The sequence below is a fragment of the Capra hircus genome, chromosome 14, assembly GCF_001704415.2.
Source record: "Capra hircus breed San Clemente chromosome 14, ASM170441v1, whole genome shotgun sequence".
NCBI classification, from domain to species: domain Eukaryota; kingdom Metazoa; phylum Chordata; class Mammalia; order Artiodactyla; family Bovidae; genus Capra; species Capra hircus.
Window position 1 is genome coordinate 81125770 of NC_030821.1, and position 6577 is coordinate 81132346.

A 6577-nucleotide genomic window follows, 5' to 3' on the forward strand; every position below is an offset into this window, starting at 1 on the left:
GATCTTCCCAACCCAGGGATTGAGCCCGGGTCTCTGCATTGCAGGCAGATGCTTTAACCTCTGAGCCACCAGGGAACCCTGGTGGATGTGAGAGTTGGACTGTAAAGAAAGCTGAGTGCCGAAGAATTGATGCTTTTGAACTGTGGTGTTGGAGAAGACTCTTGAGAGTCCCTTGGACTGCAAGGAGATCAAACCAGTCTATCCTAAAGGAACTCAGTCCTGAATATTCATTAGAAGGACTGACTGATGCTGAAGCTAAAACTCCAATACTTTGGCCACCTGATGTGAAGAACTGACTCATTTGAAAAGACCCTTGATGCTGGGAAAGACTGAAGGCAGAGGGAGAAGGGGATGACAGAGGATGAAACGGTTGGATGGCATCACTGACTCGATGGACATGAGTTTGAGTAAACTCCGGGAGTTGGTGATGGACAGGGAAGCGTGCTGCAGTCTATGGGGGTCGCAAAGAGTCAGACACGACTGAGCGACTGAACTGAACTGAATTGTATGATCTAGCAGTTCTATTCCTATATTTTTATCCAAAGATTTAGATATTATACAAGTGTTCATAGAATCTTTATTCATAATAACAACAACAAAAAAAGACTAAAATGTCCAGGGACAGGTAAAAGAATACAGTCATTGTGAGTAGTAGAATAATACTCAGCCATACAAAGGAGCAAACTAGTAATGCAGACACCCACAAGGATGTCTCTCATAAACGCCAGGCTTAACGAAAGAAACCAGACACAGAGGAACATACCCTGTCTGATTACTCCTCCAGAGAAGACTAACCTGTGAGGACCAGGGGTGGGAAGTGAGGATTACTAGGGAAAAGCACAGGGAAATTCTGGAGGTAACAGAAAAATTCTATACCTCATTGTAGTGGTGATCACACGGTACACACGTTTTTCAAAGCTCATCAAACTGTTTGCTTAAAATGGGTACATTTTATTGTGTGAGAATTGCACCTCAATAGTTTGTTTGTTTGTTTCCAATGAATGTGAGCAAAAGGTTAACAAACCATTTCCTCTTCTACTTGAGAATTTGACCTTTGGTTAACTGTCTAGCTATGTCCCCTGGTAACCAGATACAGGTAGAGTGTTAATGATTTAACTAGGGACACTGCTTATGGTAACAGTCACCCCTATTGGAAGCTGCGTGTCAACAGGGAGAAACTAGAAATGAACCATGAATGCCTGAGAGAAGCCATAACCCTGAGCTTCCTGGAGGAAAGTGACTCCTGAAGCAGAGCATGTCCCTTGTGGAGACTCTGGAAGCTAGGTCTATGCAACTGTTGCAAGACATATGGCTCCTGTGAAGCATGGGATTTGGAAGCCCTGCCCAGTGCGGATCTCATCCCCTTGTGTGTGGGCTGGCATCTAAGATCCAAACATGTAGTCTTGATGGCTATATAAATTGCTCCATGGGAACCTCCATGGTGATGCAGAGACTAAGACTCCATGCTCCCAGTTCAGGGGGCCCAAGTTTGATCCCCGGTCAGGGAACTAGATCCCACATGCAGCAATTAAGGGTTCCCCTGCCTCAACTAAAGATCCCGTGTGCTGCAACTGAGACCTGGTGCAGCCAAATAAATAAACAAATAAATACTGTTTTAAAAAGATCACTCCATGATTGCTTTAGAAAAAGATGATGTAGCCCCACTGCTGGCCATCTGTGTTCCCTGCATGTCTGAACAGATGTTTGCAAGGGTGGTCTTTGGTCGTCTTGAAGGTGGGGCTGGATATTTAATAGCCTAAGAAGACCCCCTGATGGACATGGCAATGTGTATCTCACAAATGGCCATGAAACATGATGACACGTTTATCTCATAAATTATCAAGGGATTACAAATCTAGTCCTAAAGCAGTGCCAGGCACAGAGTAAGCACTCAATAGACATTTGTTGACTTGTTGAATGAAATCAAGATTGCAATGAGATATCAGTCAATATCAACTGGAAAAAAATCAAGAAGTCTGACAATATTGAGTTCTGGAGAAGATATACAGCAACTGGATCACTTCACACTTTGCTGGTAAGTAAGTCAAACAGCAAATCAATTTGACATTATCTTGTGAAGTTGGAAACTTTCATTTCTACAACCCAGAATTCTACTCCTAGATATGTCCAAGATAAATTTCTGCACATGTACACCTGAGGACATGTATAAGAAAGTTCACGGTGTCTGTTCATAGTAGCAAACCAAACTTCCACAGACAAGATTATGGATGTCTAAACTATTGTACATATCAAAATGAAAGAATGACAGCTACATGGAACAATATTATAACAAATTGTTCTCTGACCACAAAGTAACTAAATTCAAAATTAACAATAATTAAAAGTACATTTGAAACTAAAATATTCTTTGTTGACTGCTCATTGAAGATGTAGTTTCTCACAGGGACATTTCCCAGTTTGGGAAGAACAAATGTGGTGCTGGACTGCCTAGCACAGCCCAGGAGGGCTCAACATTTTGGTATTGACACCACACTGTCCATGAGACAGCTGAGGAAGCCAACACACACACTTTCAAAGGTACAGCCTTCCCCATCCCCCACAACCCAGGATAAAGTCCACGCTTTCTGAGGGGCTTCAGGGCCCTGAGTGGTCTGCCCCTGGTGACCGCGCAGCACCCCCCAGTTCCTCCTCTGCACACCTCAGCTGCACCAAACTGCCTGGACTCCGGGCCTCTGCACCTTCCCCTTCCTGTCCCCAGCCAACAGCCCACTAACCTGGCTCCTTCTGAGAGATGAGATCTTCAGAACTCATTCCTCTGGGATGAGCCCCTGACGCCCCGCCCCACCAGGGCCAGACGGTCTTTGCCTCAGCGTCCCCAGTCAAGACCTCACCTGCCGTGTGCTCTCTGTCTGCCTGTTGGTCTGTGTGCCCCACTTACTGTAATTTTCCATAATGTATGTGGTGCCACCACAGTCACCTGATGCCCAGCAGGGTACATGGCACACAGCTCAATAAATCTAGTCCTTGTTGGGGTGCCTTGTGCATTAGAGAGCACACAGCGCTGTCTGGGTCCAGTGTGGAGGTGCGGTGGCAATGGGAGGGCTCCCTCAAGGTGCAGGTGACACCCCCAGAAAAAGAATTAGTCCTCCCACCGGTGATTCTCTCAAGGGGCCTGGGAGAGTGTCCCGGCCGCCCGGAGGAGCACTCCATCGCGGAGACGGCGGGAGGCAGCAGGCAGGATGCTGAGTGCCCGTTCACAGGCCGTGGCTTCCAGGGGCTGAGGAACCACTAGAGTCCACCAGCAGCCCCGCCGTGTCCAACCAGCACAAGAAACGCCACAAAGCTTCTGAGGAAAACGGGGCTCGAAGCACAGTACGCAGAAATGTCACCAACGATACACTCGAAAAGTCTTAACAACGTGATAAAAATGACAGCACAGGGTTACTCACGTTACGTGGTTAAGAAATCCAGGAATACTGCAATAAATGGGGAGTTTACCTTGAAGAAGACGTGAAGCCAGTTTACAGAAGTGGGTGGGGGAAAGGTTGTGGTTTGTGGGTTATTGTGAAGTGTCTGAAATCGGATGGGAAATTGTAACACAGATGTAGGGGTATGGCTCAGCACGGTGCTGGTTGGTGAACTGAAGCAGCTGGCAGATGTCTGAGGTGTGTGTCCTGCACATCTCTAGGTGGTTGTGGTCCATTCAGCTGGGTGCAGTTTTTACTTTCTATTTTCACCTATTTCTCATAAACAAAATTGCACATAAACAAAGGAAGTTTGAGACTTCCCGGGAGGTCCAGTGGTGAAGACTCCATGCATCTACTGCAGAGGACATGGGTTCGATCCCTGGTCAGGGAACTTAGATCCCACGTGCCACACAGTGCAGCCAAATAGAGAGAAAAATAAATCTGCCTGTGTTCAAATTGTTCCCAAATATATCAATCATGTTGAAACAAATTCACATTTTCAAAAGAAGCATTTTAGCAAAACTGTTTTTTTTAAGGATTCCCTCCTATAACCAGATTTTTTCAGTAACACCACAGACTAAGAGATCCAGCTGAACCAAGGGTACTCACCCAATGGACAGAGAAGCCCTGGTGGGCTGTGATCCATAAGGTTGCAAAAAAAGTCTGACACGACTTAGAGACTAAATAACAACAACAACTACATCATAAAATTGTATCATGAAATTCCTCAGGCTGTGGCTCAAGGACCCACACAGGCTGAAGAGGGTCCTGGGATCAGAGTCTCCCACCTGAGGGATGTTGACCAGAAGCGCTGTGGTGGAAGATGCTAGGGAGAGAGGGTTGGAGCAGGGAGGATGAACATTGATCAGCCTAAGTAGGTGTCCGTCACCACCACCAAGCAAATGAGCCTAGCTCTAGGAAGGGGCTCAGGTCACAAACCCAGGACTCCATGGCAGATTCTGAGGAAACTGGTTTGGGAAAGTCTTTACTTCTCGTCCACTGCAGAAGGGAAGAGAGAAGAGACATGTTCCTAGGACCGGGCAGTAAGTGTGAGTGTTAGTCATTCAGTCGTGCTGGACTCTTTGTGACCCAATGGACCGCAGCCCACCGGGCTCCTCCGTCCTCAGTCCGAGATTTTCCAGGCAGTAAGGGCTGGCCAAAAAAATCACAGGAAGAAGTAGGGGCAAGTGTGCCACCCAGATCCAGCCAGAGCCCAGGTGACGCTGAACAAGCTGACCTCTGACCCAGAGCCTCACCCAGGGCTCACTTGCCGGCATGGGAGCTGGGGACGCCTCCAGGCCAAGGGCAAGGAGGCCTGAGTGGCAGATGACGGGGATGGCCAATGCCCCTGGGTTGGGCTCTAATCCTGTGTCAATCCCACTGTCTGACCCTCAGCTTGGTGACCTTATCAGAGCAGCCTGGTGTGTGCTTGCTGGCCTCAAGTTGCTCCCCTTACAGCAGCTATTCCTCTGCGAGCCCTGAGCGTAGGCAGATGAAGACCCCAAGTGTCCAAAGTCTGTCACCGCAACCAGATGTCGAGCCCTACATGCAGGCCCTGACCTCACCTCTGGGTCATCTGACTTTTAAGACAAACTCACTTCCCAAAGGTGACAGCCCTGCCTGCCGTGACCTCATGGTGTCTCTCCCAGCCAGCTGGTCAAAGGCGAGTGAAGATTTAAACACTGCTCTCCAGATTCAGGCCTAAAACCAGGTGGCCCTGTTCCCTGTCACTTCCCTACAGCTCACAGAGACTCCTGATGAAAGGCCCCCAGTGGTTCTACTCAGATTGGGCTGAGCTGAGGGCTGGGAGCGGATCTGCCCTCAGCTGCAGGGCTGGCCAGGGCCTGTCGCAGAGGCACCCGGAGCAGGGATGGACATGGCTCACAGGAGCTGTGCAAGGGCTGGGGAGGCGTGTGGCAAGCAGAAGTCGGTGTGTGTGAGGAGGTGCGGGTGGGGAGGTGCAGGCAGGCGGAGACGTCTGGACTTTACCCAGAGGCTGAGGAGCGAGGGAGGTGGCAGGGACAGGCAGGGCCCGTGAACTTGCTCTGCAGGGCTCACTTAGAGCCCTGGAAGCGCTGGAAGTGGGCCCGAGGACCTAACAATGACGAGGGTCCTGCAGCCCCAGTCCCAGGTCATATAATCATGTGGACTGTCTATTAAGCTCCTTCTTCCATTCAAAACCCTCCGAGCCTCAGCATCTCACCAGGTGTAAGATCCAAAGTCCCTGTGTTCCCCTCGACACCTCGCCTCTGTCTCTACGTGGCCACCTCTGTCTTCAGGGCTCGTTCCCCTCCACCTTGCAGGCCTGCTGGCTGGTCTTCAAAAGTGCACCACAGCTGCTTGCATGCCCAAGGCCTTTGCACTGGCCGTCCCTCCATCAGGAAGGTTTTGCCCTCAACACCCTCACTTCCAGTCCCACATCCGCCTCCAGTCTCCTCCCAAGAGCTGCCTGTCAGAGAGGCCCTCTGACCTCTCTGCACTGCAGGCCTCATCTCCACCTGCTCAGCCTTCCCCACATCACTCCTCCTCCCACCCTGCATCACCACCACCCTCACCTCCTTCTCTCAGTCAGCAGCCCACGCGCTTGCCAGCAGGCAGCAGGCTTCTGCTGGGTTCCCTGCAGCGGTGAGAGATGGCGGCGATGCCGGCAGTGGACCAGATAACCAAACGCACGGTCCTGACAGAAGCCTTACGAGACAGCTTCACGAGCCGGCTGACTGGGGGCTGAGGCTTCAGCAGGCCACATGTCCACAGTCACCCCTTACCCTTACTGGCAGGCGGTCCTTGGATAGGGTCCCCCACCTCCACGCCCCTCTGTCTCCCCTCCCAGGCTCTCAGAGTGCCCACCAGTCAAGGAACAGGGCCAGGGATCCTGGGGTTCCCCCTCCCCCCCAGCTTCAGGCTTGCCCTGCCCTGGGCAGCTCCTGGCCATGGAAATGGAGCCAGAGAGAGCAGAGGTTCTTTGTTTGTTCCCTGCTATCCCCACAACGTGCCTGGCATCTGGCCGGCTGTCAAGATCTCTGGGCTGATGAGAAAATGCAGTTAGCTCTTCCCTTGCGCCAGACACAGCCCTTGCTGTGTTATACACATCACCTCATTCGGGCCTCACACAGCAGGGGGAGGAGGTAGCACATCGCCCGTCAGGACAG